The sequence below is a fragment of the Rana temporaria genome, chromosome 2 (genome assembly GCF_905171775.1).
Source record: "Rana temporaria chromosome 2, aRanTem1.1, whole genome shotgun sequence".
In the NCBI taxonomy this organism is placed as follows: Eukaryota; Metazoa; Chordata; class Amphibia; order Anura; family Ranidae; genus Rana; species Rana temporaria.
The window spans coordinates 488,254,955-488,275,138 of record NC_053490.1 but is presented as its reverse complement, the minus strand read 5'-3'; the positions used below and the strand labels follow the sequence as shown (position 1 = coordinate 488,275,138).

General features: G+C 44.0%; 1 protein-coding gene across 1 annotated transcript in view; it reads left to right on the top strand.

Moving 5' to 3' along the window:
• The first annotated feature begins 892 nt into the window (after positions 1 to 892).
• The window catches only part of BTG3 (BTG anti-proliferation factor 3), a 42,194-nt gene continuing 22,902 nt past the window's right edge, over positions 893 to 20,184 (top strand). Inside the window, exon 1 of the mRNA XM_040338808.1 lies at positions 893 to 1,064. The gene's annotated coding sequence lies outside the window, so the exon portion shown is untranslated. The remainder of the gene's footprint in view (positions 1,065 to 20,184) is intronic.

Here is a 20,184-nt window from a genome sequence, read left to right as displayed (position 1 = left end):
CTAGAGGGCACCCTTAGTTTTACGCCGCGTATCTCTACGGAAACAACGTAAAATTACAGCGACGGGCAAAGCGTACGTTCGTGAATCGGCGTAACTAGTCATTTGCATATTCTACGTTGACCGCAATGGAATCGCCACCTAGCGGCCGGCCTAGAATTGCAGCCTAAGATCCGACGGTGTAAGTCAATTACACCTGTCGGATCTGAGGGCTATCTATGAATCAGACGCATAGATACGACAATCGTATCTCAGAGATACGACGGCGTATCAGGAGAGACTTGTGTTAGAGACTTCAAGGAGGTGTGAATTACTGGGTGTGCCGCAATTCATACTGGGAAATATAGTCCTTACATGAACGTGCGCCGCAAACCAGGAAGTGAATGAGAGAACAGAAACTAGAATGCCGGAGGTGATATAGATGAAGGAATTTAATAGGTATTTACTCGTTTTTTAACAGAATCATTACACTATTCTGTCTGTCTACCTTGCAGACATTAATTTTAGGCAAAACATTTTTTTTCTTTACAACTCCTTTAAGGTGAAAAAAACATCTGTCCCCAGTCCCCCGGTTTCCCGCATCGAGAACACGCTTTATCTCGGCTTGATCTTCTTGGCTCTTCATTGGATAGATTGACCACGTTAAGGTTTTTTTGCACAAAGTTTAGCTTTAAATAAAAGTTCTGTCTTTAGCTTCTCTGTTTCACATCTGAAAAATATTAAAAATAAAAAGCTGTGTGTATAAACAGTAGTTCTCCTTTTACAATTTCCCTCAATGCAGCTCGCTAACCTCCAGTTATTGGCTCTCTGCCCAAAATAAAGATGGCATCCGCGGTTTTCTCATCCGACCCGTGATTGGGTGAGAGCGAGTGCCGGCAGCGGCCTCTAGCGGTACAAACCTAGTAACTGCAGGTGAACTCGTCCCCAGATGGCCGCTTGACGTCAGCGAGCGGGAGGGCAGGCGGGAGCTGACCGGACGCGGCTGAGAAAGGAGGAGAAGTCCGGCAGCATCTGGTGATTCCCGGGCAGCGAGCGGCGGAGTCCGACTTCCATGAGGGCAACTTGGGGTAAGACAGAGAGGGAGCCGTGCGGGTGGGGGGAACTTTTCATGGTGGGAGAGTTTGGAGTTCAACCAACCTCCTCCTATCACCTTCTCATAGACTTATATGAACTTCACTGCGGGCAAGGTGGGACTGTTGTCCCTAGCAACCAAGTCTGTCCTGTGTTCTGATTGGCTGATCAGCCTCATACATTCAGAGTTGACTGATTTAGTTTTGTCTTGCACATTTTTAAAGTGTCGTTGCCCATAGCAACCAATCCAGGTTTAATCTGGAATAAGCGGGATGCTATGGGTATCTAATGTAAAAAACTGGAAGTTTTTCTTAGTTGCTCCATTCCTCTCTATAGAGTGGTGCCTGAGAAAACGAATGAAAACATTGATAAGTGGCGGCCGGTGTACCGCGAATCCGTTGTTCTGACCGGACTCTCCGCTACGGACCTCGTACAAAGTCACCGCTCTCCTAGGAAACCATCCAATCCCAAAAATGCAACATTGCACCTTACCAGACCTTAGATGTGGTGTCTGCATTCCTTTTCTGTTTTTAGACTTTTATTTTTTGTCTTGGACTAAGTTTACCCCCCGTACACACGATCGGATTTTCATCGGACAAAGCGCAGGACTTTTATCCGAAGGGCGTTGGCCATGAACTTGTCTTGAATACAAACGGCAAAGAATTGTCAGCCAACAAACATGAAACTTTTAGTTTTTTCAGCTCCTTTAGCGCCACCCTTTGGGCTACTTCTCCTAATGTTGTGTTATGGTGAGCATTACTTCTGAGCATGCGTGTTTGTACCTTGGAGTTTTGTCCGAAGGACTTGTGTGGACACGATCGGAAAATCCGACAACACACAATTGTAAAGCATGCTATCCCATCATGGGTGTCCGCTCCATAGGGCAAGGGGGGTCCCTGAAATTGCCAGGGAGAGCCAGGCGCAGGGCTGAACTGGCCCTGGGGACGAATTAAGCGGTGACTGCAGCGCTCCCCTCCCCTCTAGTTGTCCCTTATTTAACCCCCGCTAGTGGTCGAAGAAAGGGTAAAATGCGACTGTGTTTCGCCGCTGCCGAAGCGCCCCCCCCCCACTGAACAAATTTCTGCGGATGCCCATGTATCCCATATTTGTCGGCGGAAAGTCTAACAATTGTCCGATGGAGCGTACAAACGGTCGGATTTTCCGCCAACAGCCTGTCATCACACAATTCCTGTCGGATAATCCGATCGTGTGTACGAGGCTTTAGGGTTGGGAGGTAAAAACAGATTGTTAAGCTGCGTTTTTACTGCCCATGACCTCCTCAGCTTTACCGTATAACCAACCCCCCCCCCCCCCCCCTCCGGCTCGGCTCACACTTGTGCGCCCCACATTTTGCTCGGGCGCAGCAACTCACTCATTCAAATGGTTTTCTGTGCAGCGTTAAAACTCGCAAAAAAGGTTTTCAAAACCGCGGCTGCGTGGAAACTACGTGATCTTTTTGTCCCCCCCCCCCCCCCCCAATCACAGGCTGAGATGTGTGGGGGTGCCATTTAGAATACATTTCCGCTGCGGAAATTCCCAGAATCACGGCCTGTGCTTTTGTGACCCGAACCTTAACCACTTGTAGGCCAAGCTTTTTTTGCCGCATTTTGTTTACTAGTAACCATCTTCCTCTTTTTCTAAAAAAAAGAAATAAAATTACTTAGAACCCCCCAAACATTATATTTTTTATATATATAAAAAGCCCCTAGAGAATATATTGGTGGGTTCTGCAATTTTCTTTTATGTCACACGGTATTTGTGAATTTTTTCCAAATGCAATTTTTTGGGTAAAAAAAAGACTTTTAATGCAAAAATATAAAATATGTCACACAGTAAATTCAAACGAAACATGTCACACTTTTTTTTTTTTTTTTTTATTCACCACTTTAGCTTTACAGAGGAGGTCTGATGCTAGAATTGCTACCCATTAACTGTCGCTCGCCGTGATACCTCACTTGTGTGGGACGATCGATGTTTGCGTGCGTATGGGACTGGTGCATGCGTTCACCTTTCTGCACAAGTACAGGGGGGAGCAGGGGCACTTTAACCACTTCCATACAGGGCATTTTTACCCCCTTCCGGCCCAGACCAATTTTTAGTTTTCAGCGCTGTCGCACTTTAAATGACAATTGCGCGGTCGTGCAGCGTGGCTCCCAAACAAAACTGACTCCCTTTTTTTTTTTTTTTCACAAATAGAGCTTTCTTTTGGTAGTATTTTATCACCTCTGCGGGTTTTTATTTTTTGCGCTATAAACAAAAGAAGAGCGTCAATTTTGAAAAAAACACTATATCTTTTACTTTTTGATTTAACAAATGTCATAATTTAAAAAAAATATATATATTTTTCATCATAAGCGTATTTGATCGGTTTGCACAAAAGTTCTAGCGTCTACAAAATAGGAAATAGAATTATGGCATTTTTATTTTTTTACATTTTTTTACTAGTAATGGTGGTGATCTGTGATTTTTTTTTTTTTTTTTTTTATTGCGGCGGACATTTCGGACACTTTTGACATGTTTTTGGGACCATTCACATCTATACAGCGATTAGTGCTATAAAACTGCACTGATTACTGTGTAAATGTGACTGGCAGGGAAGGGGTTAACACTAGGGGGTGAGGAAGGGGTAAATATGTTCCCTAAAGTGTGTTCTAACTGTAGGGGGAGGGGACTCACAAGGGGAGGAGACCGATGTGTGTTCCTCTGTACTGGGAACACACATGGGTCTCCTCACCGCTGACAGAACATGGATCCATGGTCCTACCGTGATTCCGGGCAATCGCGGGTGCCGGCGGACATCGTGGGCACACGCACCGGGTCCCGAGCAATGTAGCGTTCGTGCGCCCCCTAGCCGCCCCGGGAATGCAAGGACGTCATATGATGTCCACTCTGAGGGAGGGAGGGTTCCCGCCGATGTCATTTTACAATGACTCGGTAGGGAAAGTGTTAAATGTATTATTTCTTTCTTAATGATTTAAATCTTTTTTTTTTTTTTTTTTTGTGTATCGCTTTTATTGCTGTCACAAGGAATGTAAACATTCTTGTGACCACAATTGGCATGTGAGGTCCTCCTTTATGGAGGGATCTGGGGTCAATAAGATCTCTAATCCCTCATCAGCATTTAAAAACGCCCAAGATCTGTGTTTTTGGATGCTTTTGCTTTTTGAAAATGGGGCAGATGACATCCGGGGTGAACCGGAAGTAATGTCAAGTCATTGCATCTGGGATACCATAGCGGAGACCCCAACAAAGCCAATCCCGGCTTTCTTTGGGTGTCTGAACAACCGGTGGTAGCTTGGGTCTCCCGGTGGGATGGGAGAGCCGGAGCAAGCCTCGGAGGGTAGGGGCCCTGGGGGGGGGGGGGGGGGGATCAGACAGACATGCTGCTTGTAATAGCAATCAAGCGGCTAGTTGGCCACTTCAGTTGCTATTCCAAGATAGCCCACTGCCAGCTCTAAAAAAATAAATAAAAAAAAACAGTCCTGGGGTGATGCCTGCAGGTGGCAACACGGTACAACCACTTGAATACCAATGACATACCAGGTATGCAACTGGTCGGCAAGTGGTTTCTAAGCTAAACCAGGACAGGGTTGTGTACATGCTGCGATGCTTTGACAATGCAGCAAGAATTCTACCCCCTGTGGTTTTCAGTGGGAGGGACTGCACATCTAGTGATTGGGGTTTCATAGCAACCATAGGCAGGGATGTGGGCTTTTCGGGGTTAAAACCCCCATGTTTGGCGGCAGTGTCAGTATTTTTGCCATTGGGGAGACTACCTTTCATTTCCTGTCCTATAACCAAAAGAGGAAGTGAGAAGAAATCCCTCCAAAGTAAGGAAGTTCCTGGTTGTCACCAGAACTAGTGTCCCTATAAGATTTCCCCTCTTTCTGATCTGGTGACTAATCCAATTTTGGGTTTTTATTTCACTTTCAGGAGAACGGTTACCAGGACAAACCGAGAGTGAATCTCCCTCTAGGACATGGCAATTAAAATCTGACAGGTGATCAACTCCCTTTCCACTCTAATCACAAAAACATTTGAATTTAGATATACTTTAAAGCGGAGTTCCACCCAAAAGTGGAACTTCCATTTAATCCACTCCTCGCCCCCTTACATGCCACATTTGGCATGCAATTTTTTTTGGGGGGGGGGGGGAGTGGGGGCTTCAGGAGGATTGGGACATCCTCCTGCATGTGCAGTGAGTGCCCGGCCGTGAAGCCGAAATCTGTCACGGCCGGGTGCCCACAGTAACAATGAAGACGCCGGCCGGAGAGGGGGGAGAGGAGCTCTGGCCGGCGCATCGCTGGAACGTGGAGCAGGTGAGTGTATGTTTATTAAAAGCCAGCAGCTACACTTTTTGTAGCTGCTGACTTTTAATAAACATTAAAAATGCCTGGAACTCCTCTTTAAAGCACAACTTGGGCACAAAAAAAACCCCAGTAGTGGGCACAGCACAAACAAATGCTCCCTAAAGTGGTCCTAAAGGTTGAAGGTTCTGTACCTTCATGCATTCTATGCATTACTGGGCACTTAAACCCCCCTCCTGCCCAGACCAATTTTCAGCTTTCAGCGCTGATGCACTTTGAATGACAATTGCGCGGTCATGCAACACTGTACCCAAATGACATTTTTATCATTTTTCCCCACAAATAGAGCTTTCTTTTGGTGGTATTTGATTTTTTTTTTTCGGTAAAAAAAATGTAAAAAGACTAAATTTAAAAAAATATAAGTGTGTGTGTGTGTGTGTGTGTGTGTGTGTGTGTGTGTGTGTGTGTGTGTGTGTGTGTGTGTGTGTGTGTGTGTTTTTTTATAAAAGTTTGCAAACAGGTAATTTTTCTCCTTCATTGATGTCCGCTGATGAGGCGGCACTGATGCGTGGCAATAATGGGCACTGATGAGGCACTGGCATCAATGGTGGTGGGCATTGATAGGTGTCACTGTGGACACTAGAGGTGGTATTGGCAGGTAGCACTGGCAGGGGGTTTAGATTGGTACATAGAGGCAGATGTGCCTCCTTCCTGTTCGGGACTGATGTCCCTTGCAACCTAAGGCTGCATTCACACCTCCGCGACAAGTAACGCCGCGTACGCGGCGTATTTTGCCGCGAATAGTGTAACTTTTTTTTTTTTTTCCTTTTTTTTTCTACAAATCCTTCCCATTGCTTTGTATGGCCGAACGCCAATGCCGCCTGAAAAAAAGGGTCCGGGACTTTTTTTCAAGCGGCAGGCGTACAGCGTCTATGAGATGTGAACCATCTCATAGACAGCAATGGGAATTCTCCCCTCCAGCGGCACGAGCGTCCGGGGTCGGGCGTTTTGTCGCGGAGGTGTGAATGGGGCCTAAGTGGGTGATCGGCTTTTTTCTCCTCACGCTGTCAGCGTGAGGAGAATAAAAACAATTACCGAGCTTTGTTTACATCACATGATCAGCTGTCATTGGCTGACAGCTGATCATGTGGTAAAGGCCCGGGACCAGCCCCATACTGTGATCTGTGATCACCCGAGTTTCAGTGACTCGAGTGATCACAGCATCTATTGATATCCTCCCGGCAATTGAGGCCCACCCTGTAGCTGTCATTCGGCTATAGCGCAGAAGGGAAAGTGGTTAAAGTGATTGTAATGGCAAAAGGGTTTTTTTTTTTTTTTTTTTTTTTTTTTTTTTTTTTTTTTTTATGCATTAAGATAAAAAAAAAAACTGTAGCAGCCTCCCCAGCACCCCCCTAATTGCTTACCTGAGCCCCATCTCTCTTCAGCAATGTACACGAGTGTCTAAGCCATCCTGGACTCTCCTCCTGATTGGCTGAGACACAGCAGCGATGTCATTGGCTCCCGCCGGCTGTCAGTCAGCCGAGAGGGGGTGGGACCGGGTCAGGGCTCCTTGTCTGAAACAGGGCTCCTTGTCTGAAATGGATACGTGGAGCTGTGACTCAGCTTGGGTGCCCCCTTAGAAAGCTGCTGGCCGAGGGGCACTCGACAGGAGCGGCGAAGAGGAGGATCAAGGCTGCTTGGACAGAGCAGGTAAGTATAACATTTTTAGAAAAACAAAAAGAGCAGCGCCAATCTAAGTGTAGAGATTTGACAAAGCACGGTTTAATCATAAGATATTGCACTCACTAGACAGTGGTAGTATTAGGGCACATCTGTAATAAGGACCAAGGGTGTCTCGGGAGTCCAGGGTGACCTCACAGGCAGCGCAGTTCCATCGTACTTGGTGACGCCATGGTTTCCGGTGTCCTGGGCTGGATGTGGAGAGTGTGCAGGAAGTCGTCAGCGGGACGTCACTGATGTCAGACGGTCGGCTACAGCAGTGGTCATCAACCCTGTCCTCAGGGCTCACGAACAGGCCAGTTTTTATGTATTACCTTGGGGAGATGCAGACTAGAATACGGCAATCCCTGAGGAGCAAATTATATCAGCTGTGATGTATTTCAGTTATCTTGCAAACCTGGCCTGTTAGTGGGCCCTGCAGGACAGGGTTGATGACCACTGGGCTACAGGATAATGCAGGGCGATGCACGTGTTCGGAGCATGCGTGCTCCTTCCTCAGGGAATCTTATAACATGTTTAAAAAAAATAAACAAGACTTTACAATTACTTGAAGATAAAAAGCCTTCTGTGTGCAGCAGCCCCCCTAATACTTACCTGAGGTCCATTAGGCTCCAGCAATGTTGTAGGAATGTCTCCTTCCAGCACTCCCCATTGGCTCCCGCTCCTGTCAGTCAATAAGAAGAAAAAAAAATGGGATCGGGGTGGGCTGCAGCTCTGTATCTGAATGGACACAGAGCTGTGTCTCTGCTCGGGGGCCCCCACAGTAAGCTGCTGTGGGGGCACAGGAGGGAGAGGCCAGGAGAGCCGAAGAGGGACCCGAGAAGAGGAGGTGCCTTGCTGCTCTGTGCAAATCCACGGAACAGAGCAGGTAAGTATAACATGTTTATTTTTAAAAAAAAAGGTAAAAAACCTTCTAAGCTGACTGTAGTTTATTGGAGTTTTGGCTTTTTTCTGAACGTCAGAAATTTGCATTCAAAGTGCTGTTTTTTCGGTGGAAAAAAAACGCAAAACGCTAATAAAACACTCAAAAACTCTGTTCGCCAGTGTTTTTTAGTTTTTTTTTTTTTAATCCATCGAAAAAAAAGAAGCTACACTGAAAAACGCTATTGCAAAAATGCTAAAAAATGTTGAAAGGCTCCCTGCAAAGCTATTGACGTTTTTTATAGCTTCCAGTGTGCATGGAGCCTTATACTCACCTGAGCCCCATCGTGATCCAGTAATGTGTATAGGAAACTCTCCCTCCTCATTGGCTCGCTCTCATGCACCCCCAGCTACCAAGAACAAGGATTTTGTGTCCCTGGGCACATTCTGTTTTGATTTAAGGCTCAAGTCAGAACCGTGGCTGACCCGTCATGCAATGGTGACCTTTTGTCAAAAGATAGATGCCAACATTGCACTGTAAGATACTGGGAGGAGCAGTTCAATGTCGGGTGTTTTGTAGCTTTCTTTTTATTGCTAGGTTGTCTGTAGAATAGCACAATGTCCTTTGCATAGTGTTTTGTGGGAGTGGAATAAGCAGCCTGGGAAGTTGCTCGCTGTGCTGTAAAGGCGCAGATGCCTATGGAGAGTTTCCTGGTTCTGTTGATTGCTTGGTGAGCAGAAGTTTCCGTTAAACCGTGAAGTCTTGCTAATAGTACATACCGGGTATTTCATATTTATGTTCTTTGCTGTGGATTATTTCCCAACTGTGACAAGTTATAAATTCCATATTTTTGCCAGCAGAGGCCATCAGTCATCAGATGAGCACAAGTTTTATAATTTAGTGTCTGCAGCAATGGAACTGGATATATGTATAAAATACTTCACCACCCCACCCCCTCCTATTTACCGTATTTGCAATTATTCATTGTGTCCTCTCATGCCCCAAGTATGTGGCCTACATAGGGTTTGTGGTAAGGGTTGATGAATGGCAGCCTGTGTGGTGTCCTCAGATTGCCATCCATACCAGTGATTAATGCTTGATATTTTTGGCTTGTTTGGTTGAATACGTGGAGAAGCCTTGGTTTTGAAGGATATTATTATTAGTTACAGCTGGGTGTGCAGAATCTATTCAGTCAGACACTTTAAGTGCTGCCGCTCCACTAAGACCCCTTTCACACCGGTAGGAGTCCACCAGCAGATCTGTCCGCTCAGCAGGGGATCTCTCCACTGATCCCCACTAAGCAGGCGGGTGACCGGTCTGTGTTTGCTCCACTGATACAGAGCGGACGCGGACACAGCCCTCTGTTCTCTATGGGGCTGTCGTATGAAAACAAACCGCTTGTCCATTTACATCCGACTGTTATAGAATCTGCCAGACAGATGGGCAATGGATCCCCCATTCATCTGTTTTTAGTGGATCAGGTGCCCACTGACATCTGCCGCACCATAGAGAGCAATAGGTAGTCTGATCAGATCCCCCGTCTGGCGGACCCTGTCAGTCCGTCGGTGTGAAAGGAGCCTAAATGGACATGATGGGGATCAGATGAAAAATTTATGTAAATGAAAAGTTTTTTTTTTTTATTATATGAAAAAATGGCTCCAGGACTCAGGTGGTTAAAATGGAAGTAAACCCTCCATTACAACTTTCACCTACAGGTAAGCTTAGCAATTGTCAGTTAAAGCGACGCAGTGCCGGAAGCTGAAATTTCACCTGGGCAGGAGGGGGGTATATGTGCCCAGTAAGCAAGTGGTTAAAGAGCGAGTGTCATCTCTGTCCCGCAGCGGGTCTTTCTCTGACCTGCTGTTGACTCACCAACTTTCACATTTACTTTATTGGGACGGCTGGTGATGCATCAGTGACACAACAAGGTGAGGGACGTGGCGGCAGGAGGTGAGTGGATGCCCGCTAACCGGTGCTGCCATGATGGATCTGAAATGACAGGTGCTCTTTAAATGTAAGCACTTATTTCTGCTGGTAGTTTAGACCCCATTCACACCTAAGCGACAAAACGCCCGACGCGGGACGCTTCTGTCGCTAGAGGGGAGAATTCCCATTGCCGTCTATGGAGATGGTTCACATCTCATAGACGCGCAACGCCTGTCGCCTGAAAAAAAGTCCCGGACCCTTTTTTTCACGCGACAGGCGCGTTTTCCCATAGACAGCAATGGGAATACTTTAGAAAAAAAAAATGAAACATTTGTAATCGCGGCAAATCTGCCGCTACACGCGTACGCGGCTGTCGCTTAGGTGTGAATGCAGCCTAAAAACTTTAATATTTGCAAACAAAATTAAGTGGAGTTCCACCCATAAATATAACATTACATCAGTAGTTTTAAAAATGTCCTTTACAAATTTTTTTTTTTTTTTTTAGATGCCTTCAAAGTGTTGTTGCTAGGCAGAATAGTTAATCTTCCCACTTCCTGCACCTAGGTGCTTAATCTTCCTAACCTACACCGCACAGACTCCTGGGAATGTAGTGGGTGTAACTTTCCAGGAGTCTGTGCACTCCCCAGTCTCGAAGAATCATGTGACTTGGACAGTACAGGTGCTGAAACCTGATCTGACACTGCTTGTGCAGCACTGAGCATGTGCGAGATCTGCAAGGCTGAAATCCAGGAAGTCATACAGTCTGGCTTCATGATGCCCACACTTAAGATGGCCCCAGTCAATTTCTATTTTATAAAGTGTCTAAATGCTGTAACAACCTAACAAAACGGACCTTAGTTTACAGACTAACTTTACTAGAATACATTAAGCTTGTGTATTACAGGGGTATTTATATTTAAAAAGTGAAATTGTGGCCGGAAATCCGCTTTAAGGTTTCCTGTTTAAAATAATAAACTGTCAGGTTAGTCAAACCATTAAATTATACAGTTTGTAGTGTACATAGATTTGCAAAACAATGGGGTAAAGGAATCTCCCTGAACTTTGTTTTATCTTGTGGTTACTGTGAAATTGTGTGAATGCATCAATGCAGTGTATGTTATCTCAGCTTGGATTCATTGAATGAGTTTACAAAAAATGTAAATATTGCAGAATATACAGCCTCCATGCTACATAACTAAGCTCCATTTCATGCTAAATAAATGAAATTAATAATGTATCTTAAATATAAAACTATCCTTAGCTATATTTTTACTCCAAAAGCATTTTTTTAAAATTTGATAAAAATCTAAAAAATCGATCTAAATCAAAATCCCTTTTTTGATTGGTACTACGATAGCTTTTCAACAATCTGCTGACACCAATACATTTCATAATTTTTCATTTTTTCTCTTTAAAATGGTACAATTTCTCAGTTTAACCACTTGCTTACTGGGCACATAAACCCCCTACATGCCCAGGTGAAATTTCAGCTTCCGGCACTGCGTCGCTTTAACTGACATTTGCGCGGTCGTGCGACGTGGCTCCCAAACAAAATTGACGTCCTTTTTTCCCCACAAATAGAGCTTTATTTTGGTGGTATTTGATCACCTCTGCGGTTTTTATTTTTTGCGCTATAAACAAAAAAAGAGCGACAATTTAAAAAAATATATATATATTTTTTACTTGTTGCTATAATAAATATCCCATATTTTTTTTCTCAGTTAAGGCCGATACGTATTTTTCGACGTATTTTTGTAAGAAAAAAAAAATCGCAATAAGCGACTGGTTTGCGCAAAAGTTATAGCGCCTACAAAATAGGGGACAGAATTATGATTTTTTTTTTTTTTTTTTTTTACTAGTAATGGCGGTGATCTGCTATTTATTTATTTATTTTTTAATTGAGACTGCGATATTGCGGCGGACGTATCGGACACTTTTGACACAAATTTGGGACCATTCACATTTATACAGCGATCAGTGCTATAAAAATGCACTAATTACTGTATAAATGTGACTGGCAGTGAAGGGGTTAACACTAGGGGGTGAGGAAGGGGTTAAATGTGTATCCTGGGTGTGTTCTAACTGTGTGGGGGGAGGGGGGTGACTGGGGGAGGTGACCGATCTGTGTCCCTATGTACAAGGGACACAGATCGGTCTCCTCTCCTCTGACAGCACATGGAGCTCTGTGTTTACACACAGAGCTCCACGTCCCTGCTGTGTTCCCGACGATCGCGTGTACCCGGCGGACATCGCGGCCGCCAGGTACACGCATCGGCTTCCCAGCGATGCGCCGGGACAGTGTTTACCCGCTGCGCGCCCCCAGAGGCGCGCGCGGGTAATGCACTTTAAATGACGTCCAATGACGTCCAGTTGGCACCTGAGAGCCGCGCTGTTGACGTCTTTTGTCAATAGCGCGGGTTTACGAGATTTGCAAATCATTGCATTCAGTTTTAATGTAAATTTTACACCACATCCCACAATTTTGGAATTGGAGTTGTATGTGTTTATGGGTCAGTCATTATTTTTTTAAATCTATCGAGATTAATAGGTCAGCTAGCATTTTCAGAAAGTCAACAGTGGCAGCCCGGTATGTATCATGACTGGTGTAATTGAAGCTGTCTATGTGGCAGTCTCAAAGTTGCGTGTGAAGTAACCTCCAGATCCAAAACCACAGCTATATCATTTATCTCCTGTCTGCCAGATTACCACAGCGCATTCCTCCTCATCTGGTCTCCACATAGAACACTCTCCTCACAATCTGCATCCAGGCCTTTCCTGAAACACTTCAGTGCTGAATCTGGAAAACGCAACTCCAGATAAGCTTTACTTCAGTTGTGTTCTCGTTTAGAAGTCACTGTGTGTATTTTGTAAATCCTGGAAGGAGACGGAGAAGGACATAAAGCTGTGACATCTGGGTTTTACTTGGTACCTTAGGTGTGTATCAAGGTGAAACTTTCCCTTTATTCATACTTTGTCTCCCAGTCATTTCTAAGGTCTTTCATGATGAACCCATTCTTGACATTGCCTGGTTAATTCTGCTTGATGAAGATAATATATACCGTATTTATCGGCGTATACCGCACACTTTTTTCCCCCTTAAAATAAGGTGAAAATCGTGGGTGCGCGATATACGCCGATACCCGCTTCCTGTGCTGAGTTTGAACTGCGCCGCCGACATATACCGAGCGCAGTACACTCGGGTACATTCGGCCAGGCTCGGCTTCACTCGCGGTCATGCTCTGTGACGCCTCCTAGAAGCCGAGCGTGCCCGAGTGTACTGCGCTTGGTATATGTCGGCAGCGTTCAAACACAGCGCGGAAAGCGGGGATTCGACTCAGAGACAGCGCGGGAGGACACCACCGAGGCCGCAGACGGACGCCAGACTGGACAAGGCCGCCGATGGACGCCGGGCAAGACACCAACGAGGGGCATTCAAACTGTAAGTATTTTTTTTTCTGAAATTTCCCTTCCAGGTTGGGGGTGCGCGCAATACCCCGATAAATACGGTATGTAAAAAAAAGATTATATGTGTATGTATAGTGTGTGTATGTATGTGCAGCAATCCTGGACTTCTTCTTTTCCTTTTTTTTTTTTTTACACACACACACACACACACACACACACCTGTTTAGGTCTTGAACCAGGCATTTTTGTAATGGACTAGTAATATGGTAATTTTGTAGGGGAAGCATCACTGGATGGCAAGGTGGCGAGGCAGGCCTAGTTCTCCTGAATACAAAAATTCTCAGGTTTAACTATTCAGTCTCAATCTGGTTAAGGCCCCTTTCACACTACCGCAACTTGAAAGTCGCGCAATTTTGCCACGATTTCAGGCAATGCAAAACTTGAGGTCTATGGACTTCAACTCACATCAAAGTCGGACCAAAGTAGTGCAGGGACTACTTTGAAGTCGCGCGGATATGAATGGTACTCATTGGAAATCATAAGGTACGACTTGTCATGCGTCTTTGCAGTCCCAAGTCACAAGACAAGCCGCACAAGTATAAAAGGGGCCTTAACCACTTAAGGACCTTAGGTGTTTTTCAGATTTGGTGTTTGCAAGACTAAAACATTTTTTTCTGCTAGAAAATTACTTAAAACCCCCAAACATTATATATATTTTTTTTCTAACACCCTAGAGAATACAATGGCGGTCATTGCAATACTTTCTGTCACACTGTATTTGCGCAGCGGTCTTACAAGCGCACTTTTTTGGAAAAAATTCACTTTTTTGAATTAAAAAATAAGACAACAATATATTTGGCCCAATTTTTTTATATATTGTGAAAGATAATGTTATGCCGAGTAAACTGATACCCAACATGTCACGCTTAAAAATTGCGCCCGCTCGTGGCATGGCGTCAAACTTTTACCCTTAATAATCTCGATAGGCGACGTTTAAAAAATTCCATAGGTTGCATTTTTTGAGTTACAGAGGAGGTCTAGGGCTAGAATTATTGCTCTCACTCCAACGATCGCGGCGATACCTCACTTGTGTGATTTGAATACCGTTTTCATAAGCAGGCGCTACTCGCGTATACTTCTGCGCGCGAGCTCGACGGGGCGCTTTAAAAACATTTTTTTTTTTTGTTTTCTTCTTTATTTTTATTTTATTACTTTTTACACTTGAAAAAAAAAATGTGATCACTTTTATTCCTATTATAAGGAATGTAAACATCCCTTGTAATAGAAAAAAGCATGACAGGTCCTCTTAAATATGAGATCTGGGGTCAAAAAGACCTCAGATCTCATATTTAGACTAAAATGCAAAAAAAAAAAAAAAAAAATTGAAACACTCATTTTTTCAAATGACAAAAAAAAAAAAAGTTTCTTTTAAGACGCTGGGCGGGACTGACGTTTTGACGTCACTTCCGCCCAGCAGAGCTATGGGGACGGGTGAAGGACATTTTTCCCTCACTCGCATCCCAAGTCAGCTGCCGAACGGAGCCGATCGCCTCCGCCGCTACCGACGGCCACGGTAAGCAGCGGAGGGCGCGGGAGAGCGGCGGGAGCCCTCTCCCGCCACCGATAACGGCGATTCTGCCCCGAAGACCGCCGTTATCGTGTACAGGACCCTTAGCACTAAAGATGGCTACCTTGGTTGTGGCAGCAGCTGCTGCCGTTACCGAGATATCCATCTTTAAAATGCCGACGTATATGTACATGAGCGGGTCTGGAAGTGGTTAAACGGTTCTCTAAACGGAGCGCAAGAAGCCACTTGAATAAAGAGGCCCCTGTTAGTTGTTGTAAGCTCAATGGGGGTTATTTACGAAAGGCAAATCCACTTTGCACTACAAGTGCGAAATGCAGTCGCTGTAGATCTGAGGGGTAGATCTAAAATGATGGGAAGCTCTGCTGATTTTATTATCCAATCATGTGCAGGGAAAATAAAAAACAGCATTTTAGCTTGCATGTCTACAGCGACTGCACTTCCAAGTGCAATTTCAAGTGCACTTGTTTGCATTTGTAGTGCAAAGTGGATTTGCCTTTAGTAAATAACCCCCTTTGTGTCTATAGTCCTGATCCACTAATATAATGTATATTGCTGAATTTCACAAGCACTCTTACTGCGTTCTGTAATACCAGTATTTGGTAAATTTGGCCTGTGAATTGGGAGTTGAAGGTCTTTTGTTCTAGGCTGGGTTTAAGTTGAGCTTCAGCTCTGTAACTTTATTTGCTGTCCATCATAAAACACAAAGCATTTTTTTTTCTGTGATACTTATTATGGGTCATTGTAAGTATGACAGATTTACCGTCTGCTGCAGAATTTCCATTGGTGAATGGCTCAAGCGTCGGTGCATGTCAAATCTTGCATAGAAGAAACTTGGACCAAATGAACCTTTTTCCAGTCGCTGTATGTTGGACGTCATTGGGGAGTTTCACTGACAGATCAAAGTGGAAAAGAAACGCATTGAAGGCAATATTTACAATGGAGGTGTTGTCAGAGCTTGGACCATAGGTGACCTTTATAATTCTCTAACATACAGCACTTGAGTTTCTGACAAGTACAATTATTCAAGCTGAAAGCTTTTGAAATGTGTTCGTTCAGAAGTAGGGCTCAACCTGGCTGCCTGTCCCAGACCTACAAATATATAATCTGCATCATTTCACAGTGTTTATGTATTTACAGCAGGGTGGATAAAAATCAATGATTTAAATTTTATTTTGATCAAATTTTAATTGCTTTTGGAGTAAAAATGTATCTAAAGACCGTTTTCTATTTAAGATGCATTAACCACTTGCCGACCTCCTCATGTACATTTACGTCAGCAGAATGGCACGGACAGGCACAATCACGTACCTGTACGTCCTCTGCTTGACGTGGGTGGGGGGTCCGATCGGGACCCCCCCCCCCCCGGTACATGCGGAGGTCGGGTCCCCTCGGGGAGCGATCCGGGATGACGGCGTGGCTATTCGTTTATAGCCGCCCCGTCGCGATCGCTCCCTGGAGCTGAAGAACGGGGAGAGCCGTATGTAAACACGGCTTCCCCGTGCTTCACTGTGGCGGCGCATCAATCGAGTGATCCCTTTTATTAGGGAGACTCGATCGATGATGTCAGTCCTACAGCCACACCCCCCTACACTAGTAAACACATACACAGTGAACCCTAAATGTTACAGCGCCCCCTGTGTTTAACTCCCAAACTGCAACTGTCATTTTCACAATAAACAATGCAATTTAAATGCATTTTTTGCTGTGAAAATGACAATGGTCCCAAAAATGTGTCAAAATTGTCCGAAGTGTCCGACATAATGTCGCAGTCACGAAAAAAATCGCTGATCGCCGCCATTAGTAGTAAAAAAAATAAAAATGCAGAAAAACTATCCCCTATTTTGTAAACGCTATAAATTTTGCGCAAACCAACCGATAAACGATTATTGCGATTTTTTTTTTTTTTTTTTTTTTTACCAAAAATAGGTAGGAGAATACGTATCGGCCTAAACCGAGGGAATTTTTTTTTTTTTATGTTTTTGGGGGATATTTATTACAGCAAAAAGTTAAAAATATTGCATTTTTTTCAAAATTGTCGCTCTATTTTTGTTTATAGCGCAAAAAATAAAAACCACAGAGGTGATCAAATACCACCAAAAGAAAGCTCTATTTGTGGGGAAAAAAGGACGCCAATTTTGTTTGGGAGCCACGTCACACGACCGCGCAATTGTCTGTTAAAGCGACGCAGTCCCGAACTGTAAAAACCCCTTGGGTCTTTAGCCAGCATATTGGTCCGGGGCTTAAGTGGTTAATAATTTAATCTATCCAGAATGAAATGGAGCTTTATTATGTAGAATGATTTTTATTTTTTTTTTATTTGTAATCTCAGTGAATGCTAGCTGAGATAACATGCACTACATTGATGCATTCACACAATTTCACAGTACCCATGAGTGAAAACAAAGTTCAGAAATATTCCTTTATCCTGTTTTGCAAATTTTATGTACACTACAAACTGTATGATTGAATCAATTCTGATATCGCTGTTTTACTAACCTGACGGCTTATTATTCTAAATGGGAAACCTTCATTTTGTTCTCGCTTTAGCGGCGCTTTTTAAGCAGTGTGGAACTACAAAAATAAAGTTGCGTCCTCTCCCCCCTTTTTTTTTTTTTTTTTTTGCCCAACTCTAAAGAAATCTCTGGATAGTAGCTGTAGAACACAGTGTAGAAAATATATATATATACATGAGCTCATTTCACTTTGCCTTCCTTTCCCCACTGGCTGACCTGTACCTTTGTACAACCACGTCCCGTAATTGCTTTTTAAGGGTGGCTGTACACAGCAGCTATGAATCATAGACCGGAAAATACACCAATAATTTTTTATTGTTTCTTGATCGTTCTCGGGCCCCACTCCCCCGTGTGCACAAGGGTCAAAAGTCTCATTTCCAGTTTGGTTTTCACAGCTTCTATCTAGCAATTGCTACACAGCTGTGACATGAAAGGGAGCAATAAAGTAAAGTAACACCCTAAACTCAACATGAGTTTCTTTGGGGCCGATCACAGGTGTTTTTCTGCCTGAAGAAAATCGCAGTAAGCACAGCAAAATCCCGGTAAAAATACATGACTTTGAAACGCTCAGGTGTGAATTAGAGCTGCACGATTAATCGCAGAGAGAATCGCAATCTCGATTCTCCCCGCGGGATGACCCGCGATTCTTCTGTTTCACGGCCGGTTCCACGTAACCAGCGTGGAATGCAAATGGCGTCGATATCAGAACCGACGTCAGCAGCCTGCGCCGCTTGATGGATGCCTGGGCTTCTCTTGCAGATCTGTACAACTGTAGTGTGTATCCATGCGCCACCCAGTGGTTGCCGGCGGTACTGCTTCTGATGTATTAATCTTTCTCACAGTTCTGTACAACTGTGTGTATCCATGCGCCACCCAATGGTTGCTGGCGGTACTGTTTCTGATGTATAAAAAAAGAGACCAGTGATATGTCCTAAAATGTTAAAGACCTTATAACTCCTATGAAAAAAAGCAGAATCAAAGTTTGATTCTGCTTTTTTCATAGGCGTTATATGGTCTTTAACATTATAGACATATCACTGGTCTGTTTTTTATATATTAATATTTTTAGATAGATCGCAGGTTTATTTATTTGGGGGGGGGAGGGGGTTCTGGCATTCAGTTTTTGAGAATTGTGATCTTTAGTCTAAGCAAAAGAATCGTGATTCTCATTTTGACCAGAATCGTGCAGCTCTAGTATGAATGCAGACTTGGAACTCGTGCACATGTCTATGCTGGATCGTTCTGTCAGGAGCTGGCAAAACAAATCTGCATAAAAAGTAGTCACTAGAATCACTTTACATGCGTGTGTGAATTATTATACCTGTGAGCTCTCCGAACCCAGGTCTGGGGCCTTTTTTTTTTTTTCACTTGATGATTTTCGAGAACTGGAAATGGTTTGATGGAAACAATAGATTATGAGAGGTATGAAGATTATTGAGAATCGTTGGTAAAACATCTGTGAGAGTCGGACGGCATGGAGTTTCTGTGTTCTCAGATAAGCCATGTGAAAAAGGCAGAGACCATGAATGGAAGAATCAGTGACTCAACAAAAGTTTTCTTATTGAGGATTTGTATAGTACCAGCACTTTACACAATACTTTACGTAAATACCTCATCGCTTCAAGGTGGTAAAACTACTCGCTGTATTGGAGAAGGAACTCTATCTTGCTGCTAGATTCCTCTGCTAATATACAGTACATAGTGAAACCATCCCAGAATTTGCTAAATGGTGAAAGATATGTACTGGGGTCTTCTAGCCCTTTAACCGCTTCAGCCCCAGACCATTTTGGTGTTCAATGACCAGGCCACTTTTTGTGATTCAGCACTGCGTCACTTTAACTGACAATTGCGCGGTCGTGCGACGTGGCTCCCAAACAAAATTGACATCCATCCCCGCCCCCCCCCCCTCCACAAATGGTGCTTTCTTTTGGTGGTATTTGATCATCTGCGATTTTTTTTTTCTTTTTTTTTTTTTTTTTTTTTTATTGTAGGTCGATATGTATTCTAATTCTTCTACATATTTTTGGTAAAAACAAACGCGATAAGCGTTTGATTGGTTTGCGCAAAAGTTATAGCTTCTACAAAATGGGGGACTGTTTTTTATGGCATTTTTATTATTTTTTTTTACTAGTTAAGGCGGCGAGCAGCTTTTTTTTTTTTTTTATCGTGACTGCGACATTATGGTGGACACTTTTGACACCATTTTGGGACCATTGTAATTTTTACAGCGATCAGTGCATGGAAAACTGGCCGTGAAGGGGTTAACCACTAGGTGGCACTGCAGGGGTTAAGTGTTCGTTGGGGAGTGATTCTTACTGTTAGGGGGCATGGCTACACGTGACACATCACTGATGACCGTTCCCGGAGATCACCCCTGGTGCCGACGCGCATGCCCGGCGGGCGCGATCACCCGCTACAGAGCGAGAACCGGGAGTTGTGTGTTTAAACACACAGCTCCCGGTCCTGTCAGGGGGAGAAATTACGGTTTGTCTGTTCATACAATGTATGAACTGCGATCTGTCATTTCCCCATGTCAGTCCCACTCCCCCTTCAGTTAGAACACACCTAGGGAACATATTTAACCCCTTCCTCGCCCCCTAGTGTTAACCCCTTCCCTGCCAGTGTCATTTTTACAGTAATCAATGCATTTTTATAGCACTGATCGCTATAAAAATGACAATGGTTCAAAAAAAATCTGTCAAAAGTGTCCGCCATAGTAAAATAAAAAAAAAAACTACCCCCTATTTTGTAGACGCTATCATTTTTGCACAAACC